This window comes from Phodopus roborovskii, unplaced genomic scaffold, assembly GCF_943737965.1.
Source record: "Phodopus roborovskii unplaced genomic scaffold, PHOROB, whole genome shotgun sequence".
Lineage (NCBI taxonomy): Eukaryota > Metazoa > Chordata > Mammalia > Rodentia > Cricetidae > Phodopus > Phodopus roborovskii.
Window position 1 is genome coordinate 52,958,820 of NW_026126517.1, and position 26,375 is coordinate 52,985,194.

Genomic DNA, 26,375 nt, shown 5'->3' on the forward strand with positions numbered 1-26,375 from the left:
TGAAAAACAGCTGTCTTCTGTGTGATCAGCAGGTCTGTACTTGCCGCCCCCTCCCCCGCCCACCTATTCCTCCTGTGTTCCCACAGGATTTCACAGCATTGTCTTCAAGTTATCCTAGATCCCTTCCACAATTTGTGGCATTTTAATCAGCCAATTAATCTAAGTGCTGTGTCTAAAAGACATGGTAGGTAACATGTATCCCGATTCTACTCTCATTATCTTGATCTAAACTAAAATCTAGTATGCTTGGTTTGTTTTGACCTTGTTGTCTACTGTGAAATGTTGATCTCTGTGTACTTTGTTTCTTTCCTACCCAGAGATCTGACGATATCTTACCTAACATTCTCCCACTGCCTTTTCTTCCCTCACATAGACCCTGGAGCCTAGAACCATGGCTTATTTACCACTGCCCAGCCAGTTCTGTGGATGGATGAAGGACAAATGTGTACTAGAGGAAGATGATATGAGTAATTATGCAAGATTTTATCATGCAGTGAAGTAACTTGCAATCTGTCTTGGAAGGTACTGGAAAAATCAAATGGCATAAGTAAAGTGAGCTTTTCAAAGTCAGTTGTGGTGATAAAAATGATTGTTCTTACATTTGAGATAATTGTAATGTAATTAGTCTGGGCCATTGTACACATATCTAAAACATTGCTAGAGTGTGGATGTAGCAGATTGAACCATGACTTGGATGTTAAGTGAAGATTTAATAAAGCCTATGGTGGGCTCCATGAAGAGATAAAGGATGCAGAAGTAATTGCAGCATGAATGATGGTGTTGGGAAATGGAAAGCCATTCGCTGCCCCAGGAGTCTGGGATGCTCAATAGAGGAGGACCAAGTTGAGTAAGAGCAAGAGGTTAGCATTCATCATTATGCTCATTCATGCTTTCAACAAGTATTTCAATTAAATACTCTTTCCTAATCTATAGTTTTGTCAGCCAGAGGAGCTGTGCTTGGCTCATGGCTTAAGTTAAGACTTTAGAAGCTGCTCGTGAGTGGTTATAGATTCTCAATGAAGTCATCATCGGCCTATTGCTTCTCTTCCCCTGACCTCTGTTCCATTCCCCACAACATGACTTTAAACTCTCAAATATTTCTACATTATCTTCTAGCTACAGGTCTGAGCTATCTTTTAATGAATTACAATGAAAAGGGGGGAATGCCTTTAAAGCTCTTTAAAGAAAGAGCTTCCATGGTTGCAAATACTAGCATAAAAATTTAGGATGGGAATTCACAATTTAAGGTAACTCCCTGCCATGGTTTCCACATTTCAAGTCATCAGTGCAACCATGATTTGCGTGCTGGCAATCTTTCGTGTAGCGATCTGCTGTTTCCCTAGTAAAACTTCTCTTTTCAAAGATACCTTCCAGTAATGACTCTAATTACAACCCAAGGCTAGGCTGGGAGATGGTATGCATAGCAGCTCTGGTGGTGAGAGGTGGAGAAGGAATGAAAGCTTATCATTTTTTTTTGCGGTGTTTTGAAGTCTGATGGCACCCTGTCCTTGTGAATGTGTAGTCACCTGGAGTGTCAGGAGAGACTAAACCAGAGCAGCATGCTGCCACAGAGATCCCTGGCCAACACATAAGGAGGCAGTGGCAGCACAGAGATGATTTCTCTGTGATCTCTTCAAGCAGAATGGCCTGGAGGAGAAGGTCCTAACATTTCGAACTGTCGTGGTCTCTTGTTAGTTGGCAAAACTGCTTGTTCCTTACTGTCACTAAGTTTTCCCCAGCCATCCATAGAGGATGTGCACATCATCACCAAGCAACTACAAATTCATTATTACTTTGAGATTAATTTGTTTCTTGAATCACGTTAGCATTCGTGGATGCTTGAAAAAGCAGAACGTCTGTGACTGACAGATGTGATTTATTCAGTTTGCCAACAAAGCATGGCATATGCAGCAGCCCAGAGACTTATCTGAACCTCCCATTGAGCTGCTCCTATATCAATGTCAAGACATGAAAAGACATGTTCCTTGTGTCTGAGTTAACTTTATTTCCATAGAAAGTTATTAAGACCTACTATATTCTGTGGGTCATGCTATGGGTCACAGAATCAAAGTGAAATAACCTACTGTGGTGGCTCGAAAGAAAGTGACCCTGTAGACCCATAGGGAGCGGCACTGTTAAGAGGTGTGGCCTTGTGGGAGGAGGTGCATTACTAGGTGTGGGCTTCGAGGCCTCAGGAGGTTAAGCAGCTCACTTCCTACTACCGGGGATCTGGATATAGAACTCTCATCTCCTTCTTCAGCACCCGGTCTGTCTGCATGCTGCCATGCTTGCCACCATGATGGAAATGGATTAAGCCTCTGAAAATGTAAGGCAGTTCCAATGACATGTTTTCTTTTGTAAGAGTTGCTATGGTCATGGTGTCTCTTCACAACAATAAAACCCTAACTAAGATACCAACCCTCAAAAAACTTAAGTCAGTAGTGGAACCCATTCTATATGGAGAGATACCTTGCCCAGCTTAGACACAGTGGTGTAGGGGTGGAGAGGTACCTTGGTCCTGCCTCAACTAGATGAGGGGACAGACTTAGTAGACTTCCTAATGGAGGCCTTACCCTCTCCATGGAGCAGATGGGAGGTGGGAAGTGGAGGGTTTGGGAAGAGAAGAGGAAGGGGGAACTGGGATTGGAATGTAAAAACATTAATTAAAAAATGAACAACAACAAAAGAAATGTAAGTCGGGGGATCTGGAGATATGGTTCAGTGGTTAAGGACACTGACAGCTCTTTCAGAGGACTGGGTTCAATTCCCAGCACCCACATGGCACCTCACAACTGTCTGTTACAGTTACAGGGAATCCAAATTCTTACACAGACATACATGCATATAAAACACCAATGCACATAAAAAAAGAAAAGAACAAGTCAGATATACACATATGTAGCAGTACAATAGGCACAAAGTAGGACATGTTCATTCCTCTTAGAAAACTAGTTAGGAAAGCTGTCACCTAGAAGGTTCATCAATCAGCTATTGGCATAGTATTGTGAGAAAAAAAAAATCACTCAAAGACATAGTAGTTTAAAACAGTAGTTCTTGGATTCATGGTCTAAAAGTCAACAACAAGCCTGTCAGGCTATGTTTGACTGGAGGCTTTGAACTCTGGGTTCCACTGAAGTACCGGAGTCAGATCTGTTCCACAGGATTCTCATTTTTCTGGGCTGAAGTATGTGTCCATAGTTGACCATTCACTAAGGAGAGAGTGAGAGAGACCAATTGTATAAAAACAATTCATGCCTCTGCTCTTGCTACATTACCAAAATTCCATTTGTCAAAGCAAATTAAATGTCAAAGTCTGAGGTCAAGGAGCAGGGTCTTAAAGTTGGGCCATGTGTGGTTATGTGTGTTCTAAAGAGAAGTGAAGAATTGGGCCATACATTTAGTGTGCCACCAAAGAAGGTCCCAGAATAGTATCCTGAGAGATAACTGGAGACCAACAACAAGCATTTGAAGTTAACTTCAAGTAAAATACAGACAGACCTTGGCCAATGAGTGACACTCTGAGTTCACATTGTTCTTGGCCTTCTTCCCTCTGGTGCCTTTCATGGGATGTGTCAGAGTCATTAGTGACATGAGCACAGGCTTAGACATGGCAGCAAGAAGATTGGGATTAGACCTCAAGTAATGGCCTCATTCTGTTGATGCGAAGCCAGGTAGACTACACATGGATAGTCTTGACCCCAGCACTGTCCCAGTGACTGACACTGTACAACGATTTGTGTTCTGTGCTGATGTTTGCACTAACACAGCTTTGTGCTGCTCTCTTCAAAGTGCTCTGTGTTAGTTTCCTACTGCCCTGAACACATCACCACAAATTCAGCAAATAACACTCACTTGCTATTCTGTACTTCTGTGGGGCCAGGAACCTGAAATGGAGTGTATGGGCTACAAACAGACTGTTAGCATGGCTGCACTCCTGGAAACTGGAGAAGAGAATCTGTTTCCATTCTAGAAAACTGTTTCTGCTTCTAGAATACAGCTACATGCTTTGGCTTATTTCCTACTTTTTTATCTTCAGAATTAGCATTGTAGCATCTTCAAATCTTCCTCCAGTTGTAAACTCTATGCCTCTCTGCATTTGAAGGACTCTGTGGTTATACTGGGCCCCTAAATAATCTAGGGTGAGTACCTTGTTTTAAACATAGCTGATTAGCAATCTTAGGTCCTCCTTGACATGCAACATAGCACATCTACAACTCTCAGCATTAAAATGTAGATGTCTAAAAGAGGATCTTAGTCTGCTTCTCATATGCTTTGTGGAGGAATCAACGGTGTTTCGTAGTTCTTCTGTTTAAACAGCAGAGAACCATGTGTTAAGTGAATGAACTGAAAGCTGGCTATGGCACACGACACATAGCACTGTGGTTAGTTGCTGTCATTCAATGGCATTCCAGTTTAATGGCTGTTTCACCTCATCTGCCACACGTTTATCTCAACATCTCAGAGCAGACATGTGCCCATTCCGCATCCTGTGCCTTATAGCAACTGAGGTAAAAGAAAACAACATTCTTCCATGCTTATTGTGTTCATGTTTCAAACACTGTATATGTGGTTTATAATGCATTATTCCTATACTCACAGATGAGAAACCTCAGTCTCCTGGTCACAGAATCACATCAAGGTCTGCCAGGTCTTTGGACATGTCTGGCATGGAGATCTGCCACTGACTTTCTGAAGTGGTGTTGAGCTGTGCAGACTTCAGTATGTGCATCTCAACTTGAAACAAGAACTAATCCAACAGCACACCGTTGTCTATTGTTTGCTCACTTGTTTCTTATTGCAGTTTAATCTGTTTTAGTTTGTAGGTGTGTGAGAGTGAACACACAGGTGCTCACACATGCATGTCACCACACACATGTGGGAATCAGTCCTTGCCTTTCATGGTGCAGTTTCATAGATGGAACCCAGGCTGGCAGGTTTGGCAGCAGGCACCTTTACCTGCTGAGTCATCGGATCAGGCCTGACTTGGGACTTTGGTACTGATGATGTTCTAACTCCAGTCAGTTCTGCCAACACTAAGCACGTGCCCCAGGCCACTCCCAACCCCTCTGAACCACGACTTTTATAATGAGAAAAGTAAAACAGATGGCCCCTGAGTTCCTTTCTAGAAAATACCTGAGGTGTTTGACCTGGGATTCTGGTGAAACAGAAGCTTAGTTCCCCATGCTAAGTACAATTTTAAAGTACTTATTTCCGTTGGACTTTTGAATCATGTTCTGAAAAAGATTTCAAATTTATATAAGCAACATCATACCATAAACACCCATTCAACATTTTTCACCTAAAGCAGTGGCTCTCACCCTTGCTAATGGGGTAACCCTTTAACATAGTTCCTCATGTTGTGGTGACCCCTCCCCAGTCGTAAAATTATAAAATTGTTTTCATTGCCACTTCATAACTGTAACTTTGCTGCAGTTATGAATCATAATGTAAATTTCTGCTATGCTGGATATCAGATATGTGACCACCCAAGGGATCACAACCCACAGGTTGAGAACCACTGACCTAATGCTAATATGCATAGTCTAGCATGCTGTGTTGCAGCTCAGAAATGATCACAACAGTTCCCCTCCCCCCACTGGAAGGAGCCAAGGAGGCCAAGCGGAGAAGAAAAAGAAGGTTCCTGCTGACCCTTAAGAAAAAGTGAAGGAATATCGCAGAGCTGAAGGTGAAGCGCTTCCGGAAAAAGTTTGCACTGAAGACACTCTGGAAGGCACGGAGGAAGCTCATCTATGAAAAGGCAAAGCATTATCACAAGGAATACTGGCAGATGTACCGGACAGAGATTCGCATGGCTAGGATGGCAAGGAAAGCCGGAAACTTCTACGTGCCTGCAGAACCCAAGCTGGCATTCGTCATCCAAATCTGAGGTATCAATGGTGTGAGCCCAAAGGTCCTCAAGGTGCTGCAGCTGCTCCGTCTTTATCAGATCTTCAATGGCACTTTTGTTAAGCTCAACAAGGCTTCGATTAACATGCTGAGGATCATGGAACCATACATTGCATGGGGGTACCCCAACCTGAAGTCAGGAAATGAGCTCATCTACAAGTGTGGCTATGGCAAAATCAATAAGAAGAGAATTGCCTTGACGGACAATTCCTTGATTGCTCGATCTCTTGGTAAATACGGCATTATCTGCATGGAGGATCTGATCCATGAGATCTACACAGTGGGGAAACGCTTCAAGGAAGCCAACAACTTCCTGTGGCCTTTCAAACTGTCTTCTCCACGGGGCGGGATGAAGAAAAAGGCCACTCACTTTGTGGAAGGTGGCGATGCTGGCAACAGGGAAGACCAGTAAACAGGCTTATTAGATGGATGAACTACGGTGCCTGTGGTATTTTTGTAATCTGGTCAGTTAATAAACAGACACAGCTTGGCAAACTGAAAAAAAAAAATGATCGCAACATCAGTTTTCTCCTAAAAAAGTGAGCTGGATTTTCTTTTTAATACATACAACTGCTGCAATAAATCTATTTCTTTAAATGTGTCACTCTTCCTGAGGACTAGTGTCACTGACAGCAGGGCTTCTGGAATAGTGGACTACAGTTCCTGATCTGTAACCACTTAAGTGTAGAATAAAGACTAAGAAGCTTTAATGACAATTTAACTGAGTGCTTTTATGGATTTTTTTTTTAAAAGATTTAATAATGAAGAAGAGTCAGGCATAGACTGTGTATACCTATTTTAAATGTGTATCTAGCAATTCATTTTATCATATTTTATTTTTTAAACTTTTTAAATGATGACTATTTGAAATTGTCTGTGTGGTTTCTACACGCACGTAGACTCTCTGGCTTGGCAATGAATGTGGTCTTAGCTCTGAAGGGTTTTTACACAGAGCACCCATCCAAGCCAACCTTACCTACAGTGTGTGGGTTTCCTTTTCCTCTAGTTGCATGGTCTGTTTTTTAAATCTTACTCCACATGACAGCTGTGAAATGACATTTCATTTTAATTAGCATTCCTGTTTAATAATGTGGTTGAATGGCTATTTATATGCTTGTTAGGTTCTCAGCTGCCTGACTGGGCAAAGTAGACATCTCAGTTTGCAAGTGGTGGGAAAAATAGAATACTTGACTTTTGTAGCTAGAATTTTAGAGTCATAACTGGTACAACTTGTTTTGAAGAGAAAAGCCCAGGGACAGCAAGTTTTGACTTGATGGAGGTCAGGAAGAGTCAGTACAAACGAATGCTTACGTGTGTGGAAACTTTGGGTGTGAGTCAATCAATCAGTCATCATCATTAAGACATTTCCGTAGACAGACTCACAGAGAGTTCTGAACCTGTTCCCCAGTTCTGATTATCTGATACTTTTTGGTGCTAATGAGCTCAATGACAAAGAGTGAGTCTGAGTGCTCCTGAGAGCTTGATGATTCCCGTGCCCTCAAATTGGAGGAAGGGAGGTCTGGGGAAGGAATGTGGACCTTTCTAATCTATCTTACATACAGTTGGCCTGAGAACCCACATTTTCACTGTTGACAGTTCCCAACGCTCTCCTGAAGCTTGATTAAATCAGAAGGACTTGGCATGAACTGCCCCTCCCCTCCCTTGCATTTCTTCTCACCCTCTTTTTCACCCAGACTAGCACATGAAATTGCTTTGAGAGCATCACTTTACAGCAAGCACTTTCACATACACTCTGACGACTTTCCTACTCCCAGAACATCTTCTCTTATCCCACACTCATAACTCAGGTCACAAACCTCTCCCAAAGCTGTCTGCTCCCCTAAATTAAAACTTTTATTAAAGTATTTCCACCTCTCAGGGAAACACGCTTTTATTCAAAGCGCGTAGTGTTATTACAAAAAGAGCTACCGAGAGGACGTGCAATTCCTCCTTTATTACATTTGTGTTAACTACCTTGGCGTAGCTCTGACCATAATATCCAACAGAGCAACTTACAGAAGGAAGGGTTTAATTTAGGCTAATGGTTTCAGAAGGTTCATTTCACAGTTGCCGGATGCTAGACTTGTGGGTAGAATATCATGGTGGCAACAGCATGTGGTAGAGGAAAACTGTCGCTGCCTGCTGAATGAGAAGGAAGAGAGAAGGGACCAGAGGGTAGCTATCCCCTTCAAAGGTTTCCCCATTACTCTTCCAGATATGCCTAGCTCCGAAGTTTCCAGAACATCTTTAAATAGAATCTTCAGCTAGAGACTAAGTATTTAATATATGGGAATGTGGGTGGACATTCATAGTCAAATCAAGACATTTTCATTATTTAGCATTTAGTCATATAGAATGTATTTTTGTGTGGCTTATTTTGCTTAATAATATTTTGTAAGACTTGTTCATGCTGTTGTATACGCTAGTGTCCATTTTGCAGCTTATAGCATCTTTCTTACAGCTATACCACATGTGCTAATTTGAGTCTTTAACCTGCAGGTGAACATTTAAGCTATTTTTACTTTGGCACATTGTGATGATGCCCAGAACATTAATACAATGTTCTTTTGGTGCATATGCATGCAGGCATTTGTGTGAGAAATATACCTGAAAGTGTACTTCTCGGGTCATGAGACTTTTGGATTCAAGTCCAGTAGATACTGGCAGTCTCCCAAAGGGATTGTACAATTTACATTCCCATGAGTAATCTTACTTTGTTTTTTGAATTTTAGCTCCCTTCTTGAGCTGGGGCTTGCTGGCTGCCAGTCTAGCTGAAAAACTATGCATTCTGGGTCCAGTGAGAGATCCCACTTCAAGAGAAGAAGGCAAAGAGTGAGAAAAGACACTTTGAATTGTTGTGTTCCTCTGGTAAACAATTGTGTTTGATTGTTCTCTTAATCTGAAGACATCCTCGAGTGAATTCTACTTAATAATGGTGACTCTACTAGTTTGTACAGGCAATGTGACCTTTTGAATTTTTTTTTCTGTTATTTTCTTCTTTTGAATCCCAATCAGCTTCCCCTTCTCTCCATCCAAGTACTAACCAGGCCTGACCCTACTTAACTTCTGAGATCAGATGAGATTGGGCCTGTTCAGGGTTGTATGGCCATAGACCCCTTTCTCCTTTCTGTCAGAGAAGAGTGTGTCTCTCCTCTTTATAGGCTGCTATGCAGTTGGGGTTATTCCTGCTGTTGAAAGGGGATCAGATTCAAACAAAACAAAACCCAAAACAAACAAACAAAAACACAAAAATCCCGCCTTCATTCATGTCTTTAGAAGTTTGTGTGTGATGTCCTAACCACCAAGGTTAGGAGGTGGATCCTCTCATAGAAAGACCCCCAAAGACCCTTTCCCACTTCCACCACAGAGGGCACTATAGAGCGCGCAGCTATGAGCCAGAAAAAAGGCTCAGTCCAGAAACTTAAGTCTTTGGGCACCTTGATCATAGTTTTCCCCATCTTCAGAACTGTGGGAAGTAAAATGTATATTCTTTATAAGCCACCCAGTCTGTAGTATTTTGTTCTAGCATCCTGAATGGACTAACACCTAAATGTGGAGTCACCAAAATGAACTAAGACACACGGAAAGAGTGTCACTGACCTTGTTCATTCACACAGCTCATCTTTTTGCCTATAGGAGCTGAAGCATGTCTCTTAGACACTACGAGATGCTAGGCGCCTTCCTAGCATCTTGGCGCATGCTTGGCACACTCTAGTTTTGGAGCCTTTGAATTTTCCATCTGAGTCTTTGGAACACTTTTCTATGTAACTTCAAGGCTTGTACCAGAGATAGATGGAAAACTCACAGAATAATTCCAGGCTTACAAGGGCTACTATATAAAGAAGGAAGGGATACTGTGAGCTCAAGGACAGCAGCATGGAGAGCAGCTAGGATTCACTTAGAGAAAATTGATTTGCATGGGGAAGGGAGAAGAAAGAGCACATGTATTCGACCAACCAAAGATATAGAGCTGTCATGGCTAGGGCTTCTCTACACACATCACAGAGGCCAAGATCCAGGTAGGATGGTAGTAAATGGTAGGTATCTAACTTAAGAAAAATATCTTAACTCACAAAATAAATGGCTCTTGAGGAATAGATTTAAAAAAAAAATTTGGGATTTTCATTGTGTTTCCTCCAAGCCTTTTTTTTCAAGATAGAACTTCTCTGTGTAGCCTTGGCTGTCCTGGAACTCGCTCTGTAGACCAGGCTGGCCTCAAATTTACAGAGAACCGCCTGCCTCTGCCTCCTGAGTGCTGGGATTAAAGGCATTCGCCACTCACACCCCACCCCACCCCCAAGCTTCTTAATTTAGTTCATTATTGGGATTAGAGTCCAGGGGCCACATCAGGATGATGTTATACACATAATGGGTAAGTACTGTTTGGTATATTGATGCTTAATTACTCAAGGCTTGTGATGAAACTACCCAGGTTCAAATCTTCCTCATCACATCTTGATTTTGAACCAGATGTTAACTACTCTCTGCTTCTGGCTCCTTGTCTGTGGAAAGGGCTGCTGGAGGTGCCAGGTTTACTGCACAGTTGTGAAGGTCAAACAAAAGAAAATAGGATTATGCAGTTCTTACTATTACCACTCACCACTTAATAAACATTAGGTATTGGTAGTTTGTAAAGTTCCTTATTCCTATAATAGTCTCCTTTCATTAAAGATTGAAAGCTCTTTCCTAAGGGACAAAAACCCATAAGTATGATGCTGCTTTTTACCAAGAAACCAACCTAGTAATTATGTCCCATCCCACTCTTTCCAGACACTTTGAGATAGCCATGAACACTGCTTCTAACATTTTGCTCAGCCAAATAGTGTGGTGGCAATGGCTGCTGAGATTTGTGTCTACAAGAGCTAGAACTTAATAAAGCACAGAAAGTCTTATATTTCTGGCCATTATTTTGCTTCCAAGAGCTGTTTTTCTTTTTAAATGTCTTTATCATCCCAAAGCTCGGCTTTTCAAAGGATGATTAGGAGTCAGAAGTACAAGATAACAATGTATTTTCTTGACCTGTTTTGTAGGCAGTTGGTCTGTAGCTAGACATGTTGCACCACAGAACTAGACACATAGCTAGAACGGGTGAGACACAGCCCCAAGTGCAATGTGACTGTGTCAGCCAGCTCGCAGTTTGGGCTGGATTTTATTTGTCTTTGGTGTGCCCTGAACAGTTGGACCTGATGGACAGGTGGATAATAGGACTAAAGCAATGCCATCACTCAGGAAAGTCATTTGACAAATCCTAATTTTGCAAAGAAATGCTCTAGTGTGGCATTAGAGTTATGATAGTACCCTGGAAAAGATAACTGTGCCCGGATCATCCTCCCACTGGATGTTCTTCATATCTAAGCATAATGTTTTTTTAGTACATGCCTCTCAAGTCTATTTTCAGCTGCATATAAAGGATTAATGAAAATAACTCCATTTCATGTGATTAATGTCTCGGAAGTGTATTCCATCTGAGAATTGATAGGAAATGTGAATAGCTTTAATAAAATCTCCAAAGGAGTTGAGTAAAGAAAATGAGATCACACACCTAAGTATAACATTTGAATTTTTTTTTATATTGGCATTGAAACTCAGTGAGGAACCTTGGTCAATGAAAATTTACTTAAAAAAAAAATCATGTCATGCACAGCAACTTTTCTACTCACCATGGGGAAGAAATAGTAGACAGACACTTAAAGCTCTGAGCTAATGTGAATTCCACTAAATGTTGATATTCTCCTACAATAGACACAAAACCCCAGCGAACACTATTGTCACCCCAACCTGTTCTCAGCGATTCTCTGATGCAATATCATAGAGAAACCACTCATGATTTTTAAATCTTCTGTTAAAAGCGGGGAGGGGGGGGGGAGATACTACTTACTAAAAAGACAATTATGAAAGAAAAGTAAAATCAAATCAATAATTTACAAACCATTAAGAGCATGCAGCAGTTAATGAGTGGCAGTGTAAGATAAGGGAGACAATAAAATTCTAAACAGTTGTTACTGTTTGAAATTACCACACGAATCTATAAGTCTCTGTGTATACATACATTTGGTTGACTCGAAGTGGAGCTACATAAATTCACATATCACAAAAATGTGTGGAGATTTTACAAGGAAGGCTAGGGATTTTCTATCATGTATCAAGAGCTCTTTGTGTTTTCTAAAGCTTTAAGAGAAACTTTTTATTACACTCAAACACGATGGTTTGTTATTTGAGTGAATGCAGACAGAATTACATTAAAAACAACAGATGCAAGAACTCCTAGATAGACACACTAATTGCAGAGGCTAGGGATTTGGAAAAAGCAGTCCAAAATACCCCAGAAGCAGGTGTTCTAGGCATTCCTGTGGCTTGCGTGGGCCTTGGAGATATTTGATGTGGTCGAAAACAGCTTGCTTGAACACAGGGCTGAATAAAACAGTTGGCAGGAGGATTATGGCTGTGGCGAGCTGCAGATTAGGGAATTGGGAGGAACGATTCAATTCCCATGTGGGGCCAATTTGAGAATGCTGGTTTCTAGTATTAGGACCCTCTGCCTGCTCCTGACTGTTATTTGGGTTCTCTGCACTCTCCCACCCTAAACTACAGCCTGTTTCCCTGAGTGGGCCCTCCTCCCTGCTCTTCTCAGGGATGCCTCTTTCCCACCTGTAAGCTACCCAAGCCTCTTCTCCTCACTGGCAGGACTCATCTTAATTCTTAGTTCTTCATGGAGAGGGTTCTCTCCCCTTTTCCTCCTCACACCCTCCAAGCCTTCACAAGGTTACGTTTCTCTGGAGTCTCTAACAGGATCTGCATCTTTGTTACTCGAGTATGTGTTCACTGTTCCTCAAGTGTTGCAGGAACCGAATCCCAGCAGTTTCTATGCTACAAACATACATCAAATAATTGATGAATGGATGAAATCTCCAAGGTATCTTTGGTTGTACCATTTTCTGTTTGATGATCTCTTCCCTTCGAGGCACTGGCCATGTGCTAGAAGCACCCAAGTCCCTTGTGATCAGGATGTATAAGTTAGTAATATGTTAACCTTGACTAATTCTCCTTGGTTTGTTAACCAGCTAATATAATCTGCACTGTACTACATAACGAAAATCACAAAAGAATTCTTTTGTGATTTTTGTCTTAAGAGCATACGTAGAAAATCCATTTCTAACAATGCAATGATGTATAGTATCTCACATTACAAAACACCTAGAAATGCTGAATAAATTATGCCCAGCACACCTTTAAGTCCAAACACACCTTCAAGTTCAATGTGCAAGTACTGTAAGCACTATTCCTGCAGGCGACTCTTGAGTGATGCTATTTTCTATGGCTGAGAGATTCTTGAGGGATCCATCTACTGAGAGGAAAAGGTGCCCAGCAAGTTTGGCTCATTTTAGGTTCCAAGGGAGGAAAGCATCTCCCCCATAATTCACTATGAAGACTTTCTTTGGCATAGATTAGGGGCTTATCTCCTAAACTCATAACTCTTAGTCTGAATAAGTGACATATTCATGAACTCCTACCCGGGGCTATTTGTTAATCCTTCTTAAGGAGCCCAACCTAATGCCGGACTCATGGGACCCTCACAGACAGAGGCTTAGATAAGGGTTTGTGACCCAAATCTATGCAAAGTTCAACCTACAGAGAAACAGCAGCATGAATGATTGCCTGGGAATTTCAGGTCAGTCAGGTATCTACTGAATATCCAATGATTTAAAAATTATTCAGCACATAAAACAATAAAAAGTAGGGAAAATGAAGAAAATAGGGTTGAGGCCATTCATGTTTAATGTTATTTTTAAAAGATGTGTGTTAATTGTGGTAATTTTGTTGCTTTTCTGTTGTTTGTGTTCTTAGTCTTGCTTGGTATTTTGGTAACTACATTTATTTTTCTTTCTGGCCCCCTGGATATGTTTATTCCTCTCTTGAGGAAGTATTGCTTCCAGTATTCTCTGTAGGACCAATGGACATGAATTCTTTTGGATGTTTATATCATAGAAAATTTTTCTTTCTCCTTCAATTAAAGCTGATAGCTTTTCTGGATAAAGTACTCTAAATTGTTATGTATAGTCTTTTAAAGTATGAAGTATATCGTTCTAGGCTTTTCTTGGTTTTAAAGTTTCCATGGAGAATTCAGCTGTTGGTGAAGTCTGCTTCATTTTCCTTTACAAGACTTATGATTTTCTCATATAGATTTCAATACCCTTTCTTTGTTCATTATAGTTCATATTTTAACTATAACATGGTGTGGGTCATTTCTTTTCCAGTCCTGTCACTTTGGCGTTCTGTGTACTTCTTGTTTCTGTATGGGTATGTCTTTCTTTAATTTGTGGGACTTTTATCCTGTGGTCTTGTTAAGATCTGTATCATGTTCTAATGGTCTAATTTTTCTATTTTATATTCAAGTCCTGATATTCTATTTTCTACTTGATCTGTTAAGCACCCCCACCCAAGTTTTCAAATTAGTTTGTTGCATTTTTCAATTCTACTTTCATTTCTTCTTGACTGTTTTTCAGTATTTCTATCTCTTTGCTGAATTCACTTTTTAAATCCTGAATTGTTTTTATTTATTTTTTTTTATTTCATTTGGCCTGTTGTTTGTGGTCCTTAGATTTCATTCAGGAGTTTACTCTTATTCTCTTTAATTTCATTCTAGTGTTTATTCGTGGCCTCTTTAAATGCCTTGATTTCACTGATCATGTGTAGAATTGTTCTTTTAAATTGTTTGTCGTGGGATTTATCCAGTTAACTTTCCTCAAAGAACATTTCTAGAAAAACGAGTGATTTGTGGTGATGGTACATGCTGTCTTGTCCTTTCATATGATTCAGTAAGCATGCATATGCATACAGGTGAGCTTCCAGTCAAAATAAAGATCTTAAGAAGAAAAAGCCAGATTATCCAAAATGAACAATGACATTGATATCATAAACCATGGATCAGAAGACAGTGTGCTAACATTTTCAAGATACTTACAAAAGATAATTGACCTATGTTCTATGCCTGAGTAAACTATTGTTAAATGATAATAATCAAGTGTACCTTATCAGACTCTATGAATCTAGGTAGCTTAAGAGGAATGAAACTAGTTCAGAAGACAAAAGTGAGTTGCAAAAATACAAACTAAGCAAGGACTTAGAAAATGCAGTTAGAGTCAGCAAGATGGTTCAGTGTATACACATGCAGGCCTAATGACTTGAGTTCAATCCCTGGATTTCATAAGGTGGCAGGAAGAACTTCTAAGAGTTGACTTCTAGCCTCCAGAGGCACACAATATACATGCAAGTGTACACATACCTACACACACACACACACACACACACACACACACACATTTATTAAAATAAAGAAATACAAATAAATAGGTAATATAAAAATAAAATGTAGGTGATTACAAACAGGATTGGTTATATGAGATAACATAATACTAAGGACTAATTTATGGTGGTAGAACAGAAGAGACTTAAAACATGATGGTAAGTGTTGGCTCAGAGTGTTACATTGTTTTTCTATTATTTGGAAGGTAAAGATATCTGTTGACTCTATACTTTGGATTATATTCATGTCAAATTGGGACTATTGCCACTAATGGAAGTGAAATGTATAATTTTTTTAAAAAATGATAAAATGTTCTTTAAAAGATTGGGGCCTGGTGCAGTTCACACTGTAATATTGTAGTTAAGACCCTATTGCTAAAGGCATCTCACACATTAATCATACGGCATAGAGGGATCAAACTAAAACTGAGCTAGAGGCTTTCTGCCTGTCCACTATTTTCTATAATTCTAGAGGTATTGTGCAAACTGCTGGAGGAGGAAAGTCATCAACAGTTCTTACAGAGCAGTAAATTCTGTGAGCTAAATAATGACCTGTAAGGAAAAACATGTTCTCTAGTGCAACAGTGGCACACTGTTACGGGTAACCAACCCCTTTTCTGCTTCTATCTCAGATCTATTCTATAGAAGGTAATTCATGTGTGATTCTGTAACTTGGTCAAGAGCCTCTGACTGAAAATAAAAAATCAAAGACCTGAATACTGTTATTTTGATAAATGATCATGTTAAAAAACTGACTCCTAAATACCTACAGATTAGTGCAGTACCCAACCTTCTTTAGAGAAAATGCTTACTGACTGTGCATGCAGTTAAGGTAGAAACCCACAACTATGCAAAGTGCCAAGAGTAAATAATGGTGGAATGCTTGGCCCTAAACAGTACAACTATATTCTTGTTTTTCCGCCGTCACAGTGGCTGTACTTGACTCTACCATTCTTTCAGCCAGTAATTTCAGGCTCCACGGTTACTGGTCTGCTTTTCAAGCAGATCTGCCTCTTGCTTCTGCCATCAAATATAGTTTTTAACTAAATCTCTATTGTTTTATTTACTAATAAAGACCCAGGACACAGAGCTGGGGATGAAAACTTGCTAGTTCAGAGAGGTTTGGGATCAACTAGCTGACCTTCCCTCTTTGCCAGCATCTTGGACAAAAGCTCATCCTTCCTCTCCACTAAACCAAAAATGACTGCCACACACAAAGCCCCTCCCTACTACTTCCTGTGCATCTCTCTGTCTTCCAGATACCCTCTGGCTCTCTATAATTACTTTCTGTCAACTAGTTTCTGGCTTCACCTCCTAATCCAAGATTGATTTTATTTACTTAACCCAAATGTACTCCTAGGGTTCACAGTGTGATTGACTATCTTATAACACTATATCATCCCTCTAAGGTTCACAAAATATAATGGAAATGGGGACAGGAAGAATGTAAGAGCCGTACAATAAGGAGATGTGCAGCAAAAAGATGTCTCCTTGACCAATATAGTTATTGAACTCATGTTTTCTTTGCAACTGTGGTAATCTGCATAAGATCTGCATATGATAGGGCCAATCAGTGTTTTTTAAAACTTTTTTTTATAAAAATATCATGAGCAAAGAAAAAAAATATGCAACAAAATTGACCAGACACAAAGACTGTCTCAGTGAACTTCTTCTATACATCTAGAATACTCATTCGGAGTAGGAGCTGTGGAGCTTCACATTACAATTTACACTTTTAGCATCAAATACATTTGATATACATATCCACTACCAACAATGAAAAAAATCCATGATGGCTCTATAACTGGAAAAACAACTAGCTTTATATCCTCTTTTATAACTCCTGTCCATTACTTGCATTTGCTCCTTCCTTATCCCCTAATATTTAGCCTTTCTTGTTCTCTTTTCTACAATCCTAAATTATACCCACACATACATTTGTTTACATATAAACATATATTATTGGTTAGATTCTGATAAGGAAGAATATGTGGATTTTTTCCCCTAAGATCATATGACCTTGCTTAACACTCTATACCCTAAGTTCATCCATTTTTCTGCAAATTTTGTGACTACATTTTTCTTTAGGGCTGAGTAGTATTCTGATATACATACATTTATGTATGTACAATACATATGTGTATTTGTGTATATACATACATACACACACATATGATGGGAGATATCATTCTGTATATGTTTCTCATACTGGTTTAATGAATAAAGCACTGTTGGCCAATAAGAAAGCAAGATAGGTGGGACTAGGAGACAAGGAGGATTGGAGGAAGTAGTAAGGAGGGTCAACATGGAGAGACTGGAGAGAACAGAACTGCCATTCCTCCGCTCTCGGTAAGACCACGTGGAAATACATAGAAATGGGTTAATAATTAAGACAGCGCTAGCCAATAAGTAACTAGTAACGGGCCAACAGAATTATATCTAAAACAGAGTCTCGGTGTGTTAATTGGGGCTGGCGCGGTGGCGGGACAAGACTAGGTGGTGGGCAGAAAAACCATACTCCTTATAATTGGTGCCCACGTGGCTAATAAGAAAACTTACACTTAAAATTTAACAAAAGCTTAAAAAAGGGTTTTAGAAACAAAAGAACAGAGACAAGCAAGGTTTCTTGGTAACAGCATTTTTCTCAGTTGAACTCTGCTTTGCAAGAGACAAGCAGATATTTGCATGGCTCCTTTAAGGGAAGGTTCCTGACTCAGCATAAGCGGCAAAAAGCCACAAGGCTTTAAAAAAGCACTGCTAACAATTTATTGGTGTGCATGAGAGATGGCGATTGCAGTGACCACATCTCCAAGCAGGCAGCATGCCTGCTGGATGGCAGCGTTGACTAGGGCAGTGACTACAGCTTTCATTGCTGGCGGTAAAGGTACCCGCCACCATCTTTGATAACCGAGGCTTTCATTTTAGCAATGTTGTTGTTTAACAGATAAAGACTTGTGGCCAGACAAAGATAAAGATTTAAAGTAAAGACAGAATCATATTAAGAAAAACCTCTAAAGGTTTACAGTGTGTTTTAAAATATATGTAGACATGGAAAAAAAAAAATAAAATGGTTTTAAAAAGACAGAGAACAGCTGGGTATGTTGGCACACGCCTTTAATCCTAGCACTCGGGAGACAGAGGCAAGCAGATCTCTGTGATTTTAAAGTAAACCTGGTATGCAGAGTGAATTCCAGGACCGATAAAAGAAACCCTGTCTCAAAAAATGAAAAAATAAAAGTAAAACAAACAGAGTAATAATAAAGCCACGTAAAGATGAAAAGCTCAGAGAGAATCTGGTTACTGTATGCTATTGTGTTGTCTCTGCATTGTTTGACTGCTGAGGAAATAACAACAACTGATAAAGGAAATGCTGCTGGATTAATTCAATTTATATATTTTAAAAATGCTTTGACTCAAAAATTTAAGTCTAAGGACAAGTTACTTGGGAAAAGGATTTCTAATTTTGTTTCCACAGAAAATAAAAAGCTGTGGATTCCTTCCAGACTAATGTGGTTTGATCAAGCCAGATCCCCTGAAACAAAGTTCCTGGTGATCCAACATTCAAAACAGCTTGAACAAGGCAGACTTGCAGACTACAGCCAGGATGTCTGTGTCTTCTTAGGATCCCCATGACAGTGCCCCCTATCAGCAGGAAGTAGTTTGGAAAGAACGACGCCCAAATTCCCAAATATTGTTTATAAATGTTTGTTTTCATTTAAATGGAGTTGGTTATAAATGGTTAATGACCACAACCAATATTGTTTTAAAGGTAAAAAGGGAATTATGGTATAGCTATGAATACTTTGTTTTAGAAAATGGATTTTCATTTATTGATACAATTTAAGGTCAATTTTGTGATGTGTATATTCTCCTTTTGTTTAGGTATTGTGTTTATATAGCTCATTTAGAAATGTAATGTATAATGTAGTACAGATAATAGATAATTATCTATGATAGTCAAAGTTTAGAGTTAAGTTAGTTAGGTTTTTCAAGATACACAGAGATGTATTTGAGATAGATAGGCATTCTTCAAACCTTTCAAAGACCTATAAAATATGGCATTTAAAAATGGTTTAGGGTTTTTCTTGACAGTGAGACATAAATGCTCCTGGCAACAACACCTGTGTCAGAAAGGAAGATGGACATTGAAGAAACGTGTTATGGAGTTTGCCTCCAATATGGCTAGACTAGCCATGTGGACAAGATATTGCTCTTGTCTGGACTGTTTGACTTTATGCTGTATAAACTGGACATGCAGGACCTATAGAAAAGTGACTGCTGATTCAAGATGGACATTGCTACAGAGTTCCTGCTTCATGAGTCTGCCAGACAGTCTGCAGGACACAGAGAAAAGTGACTGACAAACAGCCAATACAAGAAGACAGTTTAAAGTTTCCTACTTTGCTGAAGAGTCTGTCAGACACACTATGGCCTATGGGCTGAAGATGGAAGATTACAGAAGAACTTCAGGTGACTGACAATGTAAGATGTCTCTGTCATTTCTAGAGTTTATATATTATCCTTCTGTGGTCTTTGAAGGAGTTCAAGACAGACAGTTATGGTTATAGTTTTCCTTAGTTAAGCTTAAAGATAAGTTACACATAGGACTTTAGACTCACAAATATAGGATAGATGATAGAATAGTTTCTTAAATCTTGCTAAATGTTAATGGACTAAATATTGTCAACTGTGATTCTTATTTGATAACTGTTATGTTATATATTTTGCTATGTTAAGGTTAAAACCTTGTTTTTATTTTAGACAGAAAAGAGGAGATGATGGGAGATATCTTTCTGTATATGTTTCTCATACTGGTTTAATGAATAAAGCACTGTTGGCCAATAGGAAAGCAAGATAGGAGGGACTAGGAGACAAGGAGGAAAGAGGAAGTAGGAAGGAGGAGCCAAGATGGAGAGTCTGGAGAAAGCAGAATGCCAGCCAGCTCCCCGGTAAGAGAAATACATAGATCAGCAGAAATGGGTTAATAATTAAGACAGAGCTAGCAGATAAGAAACAAGTAACTGGGCCAACAGCATTATATCAAATACAGAGTCTCAGTGTGTTAATTGGGGCTGGCGCGGTGGCGGGACAAGACTCAGCTGCGGGAAGGAAAAACCATACTCCTTACACACATCACTATCCACTCTTCTGCAATTCATCATGGATGAGGACAGCTCAACAGGACCCAATCCTACATGAGACACTAAATAGCAGTAAACAGTCTCTGGTAACTTGAATGAGATGCCCCCATGGTCTCCAGCTTCTGAATGCTTGGTCCCCAGTTTGTGACACTGTTTGGGTAGGTTTGGAGGTATGAACTTTCTGGAGGAAGTATGTCACTGAGGATGTGTAACACAAATAAATAAATGACCCTGAGATTGATGTTGAGGGTCAAGCTTATAGCTGAAGATTAGAAAAGCAAAGCAGCTGGCCACTATCTCTCACCTCTACCTCAGACTGAAAGGTGATCCTGGTTCCACCAAACCTCAGACTGTAACCCCAGACTTCTATGCTCTCCTCCACAGGGCTGGAAAATCCTGAGCCTGAATGTCTTCCTATCCTTAATGTGGCTGGAAAATGAATGCCATCTCTGAGATCCTGCTTATATACCTCCCTAATGCTGGGATTTAAGGTGTGTGATCCCAGGTGCTGGGATCAAAGGCATGAGCTCTGTTACTCTTCACTCTTGTGCAGGCCATGGTGGCCTTGAACTAACATAGATCTATGTACCTCTTAACCCTGAGTCCTGGGATTAAAAGTGTGTGCCACCACTGCCTGACCTCTATAGCTTGGGGGCTAACTTTGCTGTCTGGATCCTCAGCAAACATTCAATAAATTATAAATGATATATCACCACAAGGGTGGGCTTTGAGGTTTCAAGTTCTATGTCCCTCCAGCTTCCTGTTGTGGGTTAAGATGTGAGCTTTCTCCTGATGCTCTTCTGGTCCTGCCTGCCAGCTGCCATACTTCCCTGCTGTGATGGTGATGCATTCTTAACCCTCTGGAACCTTTAAGACCCAAAGAGACCCTTCCTTCTATAAGTTGCCTTAATAATGGTGTTTATCACAGAATAATGAACAGTTATTGGAAGAGGAGTGTCATTTTCTTCAGTAGTGAGCCACTAGTAAGTTGCCCTTGGTCCAGTAAATGACCTTACCCCCCACACTCGGGTGAGAAAAACACATAGAAAGAAACCATGACAGTAGGAGGGGGCTCATTGGGAATAAGGATTCCAGTAGGAGAGGGGGAGACAGGAAAGAGGGGGATGGGGAAATGTGGAAATGACTAAAGTTCATTATGAAAATGTGTAAAACAAGCTTAAAAGTTAATGTCTTGTTACAAAGCAAGTGTGCCCCAGGATTCTATTGTTTGTTGATAAGCAAAAATGGTTGGAGCTGAAGAGGCCATGAAATTTTTCCCTTGGGATATTCTGCAGTTAATTATTCAAGAAGTAAAAGAAAGTGGATGGGGGGAAAGAGAGAGGGGGGGGAAGCTAAAAGGTAAAGGAAATAGCAAACATTTGGAGGCCAATTCTTCAGGTTTTACCTTCAAGAACCCACACCCTTCAAATGGAGACAGTGTAGCTTTCTCTAATGTCACAGCAAGTGCATAGAGGCGGAAGGAATCCTCCAAGACCCCTTCACCAGCAGTGGATGGGCTGCCTCAGTCTCTGAAGGCAGAGCAATGCTGCAGGCAGGCATTTTCTCCAGGCCCTTCTTATCTGCTACAGACCAAGAGGAGCTAGAGATCCCAAAGCCAATTTTCCTGTGCGGGAGGAGGGTGACAGGCCACAAGGAGTGGCAGGAGGGTGAGGAATTCTGATAGCAGGAAAAGGAAGGAAGGGTGAGGGTGAACAGGAAAGTCATGCCTGAGCTCTCAGATCTTGGAGGTAACATGGAAGTTTCTAAAAGCTGATTTCATTCACCAGGGCAATCCTTTTTAGGCCTTACCTGCAGACACACACACACACACACACAGAGAGAGAGAGAGAGAGAGAGAGAGAGAGAGAGAGGGGGGGAGAGGGAGAGGGAGAGGGAGAGAGAGAGAGAGAGAGAGAGAGAGAGAGAGAGAGAGAGAGAGAGAGAGAGAGAGAGAATAAAGTGTGGACTGAGGAATACATAATGTTTCTACCATACTGGAGGGAGTAAAGTTGGTTTTCTACTCCAACTCTCTCTCTCTCTCTCTCTCTCTCTCTCTCTCTCTCTCTCTCTCTCTCTCTCAATCTATTTCGGCCTCCTCCATAGGGTTCTGCAGCTTTACCAGGAAGGGAATTCATAACTCACATTTTAATCTCTGAGCCTGGAACAAGGTGGAAACCTGCAGGTTCCCAAGGAGATTTCCTCTTCCCTATTAGCATTTCAGTTAAAGCCTTAACTCCACAAACAGAAGGCCAATGTGTAGTGAGAGGCCCTGTCCCTGCTACTCTGCCTCTGGCTCTCCAGGGCTCTCAATAAGTCTATTGTTACCTAGCACTGAAAATAGCGCTTTCTCTCTTAAGCCTCATTGCTATTTGTACTTGTTCAAAATGCCTGGCTGGCTGCTTTTATCTGAGAGAACTTGCATAATTCCAAGGGCGTTGCTGAACACATTTATTGGGGAGAAAAAAAAATGTGTTCTCTCCCAGCTGCGCTCGAGTTGAGAAGAATCCAGTAAACAGGCATACATTTTATCAGATAAGGATAAAGATTGTCATTACTACTTACCCAAGAAATAGCAACAACGGTGAATCAACCACTGAGTTAATTAGAACCCAGACATGCAGCCCATCCTCAGCTCATAGAATGAGCACTGTTTTCCCTTGACCTAATTACAAGATAATCTTAAATATCATCATTTTGTAAAAAGACCTTGTAACCACAAATTACTTTGTGAACCGTTATTATTGGGACTCAAAATGTGGCTGCAATTTGAAGATGCTTGCAACTTGGGGGAAAAAATGCTGCCTCCAGGGAACAGTGATATGATGTTGGGCCATAGGACTACTCTAGGGACATTATGCTCTTCTCTCCCCATATGTCTGGGTTAGCAGTCATTCCTGCCCTTGGGTCCAACTCTTCAGTGTGATCTCAGGGTGAAAGAAGCAACCATCTAAATAACTGTTTAAAATGCCTTCTCACTGCCACCCACCACCATCAACAACAATAAAATTCAAAAGCAAAAAGAACTTTCTATAAATAAGCTCGGTTAAATTCAAGGAACATGGCAGGCAACTTGACTTTGTTAGATCACTACTGTAGAATTTTATTTCAATATTTGCTGAGGAACTACAGTGCTGAAGACTTACAGAGCCCTGATTTTCTCAGGTGACCCAGTACCATGGGGAGGAAAGTGTGGACAGGAAACTAAGAACTAATGTCTAGTGGACAGTGGAACGTTACCAGAAAATCTATCACCATTAGAGTAGTGGAAACCCTGTTCTCAAACACACAGCTCCTTTTGTGTGTGTGTGCAGGGGGGAGGGTGACGGAGGTAGGGGGGAGGTGATGAATAGAACTCCAGACCCTTGAAAAATCACTCCAAAGTGTTTTTTTTTTTTAAACATCAGATGAGGGACTAACGTTGGTGGCGCTCGCTTTTAATGCCAGCACTCAGGAGGCAGAGGCAGGTGGATCTCTGTGAGTTCGGGGCCAGCATGGTCTACAGATCGAGTTCCAGAACAGCCAGGACTACACAGAGAAACCCATCTTGAAAAAGAAAACAAAGGCAAACAACAAAGAACCCATAGCTTTCCCCTAGTAACTCCCAGCTAGTCTTTACAGATAGATATTCTTCCAGGTGATCACCACTAGAGGGCCGAACAGGCTGCTTCAGTTTCTTAGGATCTTTTCCCCACTGGGGGCGCAGAAAGTTAAAGAGAGAGGCAAGTTACATTCTGAACAGAACTTTTGATTCAGGAGAAATCGGGGTTTCCTCTCAGGGACCTTGGCTTATTAACAAAATAACTTAAGGATGGATTCAAACGGAAGCCAAGAACATTTTTATTTGAGTTTAAAATAAAATGCTCAGGGCAGGCAAAGTGTTTAAAACTCCGCAGCTGCCTGCAGGAGAAAGAAGGGAAAACAACCATGGAGGTCAGACACATACGTGATGGGCAAGCAACCATGTGGTGAGGAAGGAAGCTTTAGAGAAAAAGAAATGATGCCCAAGTATCAGGATATGCATACTGTAGGTTCTGGCCAAAAGAAAGAGATGGGGGGGGGGGAGGAGGAAGGAAAAGAAAAGAGGAAAGTTGTACTTCTCCTAGGCCTCGGAAAGATAGGTAGGGGAGTCCTGCCAAAGCTCATGATGGCTCCTGGGAACTGTGATGAGAAATTATGGCATCTTGTTAAAGAAACAATTATCCTGCCTATCTCTTTAGCATGTGAACCTACTTTCCTAGAGGTAGTCCCTTCTCCAGGGTGACTGCCTGGCCTGACTAGACTGTTAGGTCTCTTCCCAGGTCGGAGGTCTGTTCTCTCGACTGAAGGAGTTTCCCATATGGGCTCTTTCGGTTTTGCTCTAACACTTTGAGCTTACAAATCTCTCACTCACTGCTATTAGGAAGCAGAGGGCTGGGCGACCCCATAGAGCATTCCATTGGAAGCAAAGTGTTATGCCTTTGACTGCTTCCACTTCTTAAAATGTTTCTTTCTGCCTTCCACTTTCCAAAGATTGCATTTAACACCTGAATGTAAGAAGTAGCAATCAGCTGTTTCCTCTCTAGGCTTAGAGTCTGGGTCAGACACAGACCAGGAGACTAATCAAAAACTGTAATTCAATATGAGAGCCAAGGGGAGAGCAGATTCACAGCTGTGAGTGGGACAAGGGACGGGCATTGCCTCATGGACCCAGTGAGAGACATCCTGAGGCCTGAGGAGCAACTCAAACACAGCGTGAGGAAGGAAGATAAAACACAAAGGCCGCATTTCTCCTTCTAAAGTATTTTCATCCTAAAGCAGCCTTCATCAGCCTTTCTGATGCTGCAACCCTTTCATACAGTTCCTCATGCCTGTGGTAACCCCCCAAAAAATCAAATTATTTTCATTGCTAATTCAGAACTGTAATTTTGCTACTGTAAGAAATTGTGATGTAAATATCTGATATGCAGGATGTCTGACATGTGGCCCCTGTGAAAGGGCCATGTGACCCCACAGACTGAGATCTGCTGGTCTAATGGTATCTGTGACAGAAAATATAAACAAAAGCAAGAGGAAAGCCAATAGCTAACTGCAGTGGTCTGTACTAGGCTGCTCAACACCCATCCAGCTTGTGGGAAGGCTTAGCTGCCCCAGGGCAGCCCGCCTGAGAATGATATGGGCTAAGGACAGACAAGAGGGGATGGTTTCCTCACAGCACTTGTCCTAGTTAGGGTTTCTAGTGCTGCAACAAAACACCATGACCGAAAAACCAAGTTGGGGAGGAAAGGATTTATTTGGCTTATACTTCCACATCGCTATTCATCATGGAAGGAAGTCAGGTCAGAACTCCTGGAAGCAGGAGTTGATGCAGAGGCCGTGGAGAAGGACTGCTCAGTGGCTTGTTCACCATGGCTTGCTCAGCCTGTGTTCTTATAGAACCCAGAACCACCAGTCCAGGGATGGTACCACCCACTATGGGCTGGGCCCTTTAAGTACTAATTAAGAAAATGTCCTCCAGCTGGATCTCGTATGGAGACTTTTTCTCAGTTGAACTTCCCTCCTTTCAGATGACTCTCGTTTGTGTGTCAAGTTCACACAAGCCTGGCTTCCTAACTACCAACTGTGCCTGAAGAGCTGGAGGTTAACATAAGCATAAAGCTCTAAGTATATTTCTGCTCATGGGGGTAGCATCTAAGACATACCAGTTCCCGGCTTTCTCTCCACCGTGTGCTCTTGTTAGTTAGTGTCTAAGAATTCTCAGGTGATCTTAGAGTGTGTCTGGGGGAAGCCAATGGGATTCTCCTCTGAAATTTCCAAACAAGGATACAGGCAACTGCGGTTTTTCCTAGCATCATTAAACAGCAACAACAAAAGAAAAATTTCAGCCTTCCACCTGTGTTAACTTTTGCCTGCACCTTCTGCACCTGGGATAGTTTGTCAGGGATGGCTGTTGTTGCAAGGAAAATTATTAGAAAATAAAAATGAATACACACCAGGTAGACAATGTTGCAGAAATATTTATCATAGGGCTTTGGATTTTTAAAACAT

At 41.0% G+C, this 26,375-nt stretch overlaps 1 pseudogene; it reads left to right on the forward strand.

The window, feature by feature from the left end:
* Positions 1–391: 391 nt before the first annotated feature.
* LOC127231705 (60S ribosomal protein L7-like) overlaps positions 392–26,375 on the forward strand; it is a 31,333-nt pseudogene continuing 5,349 nt past the window's right edge.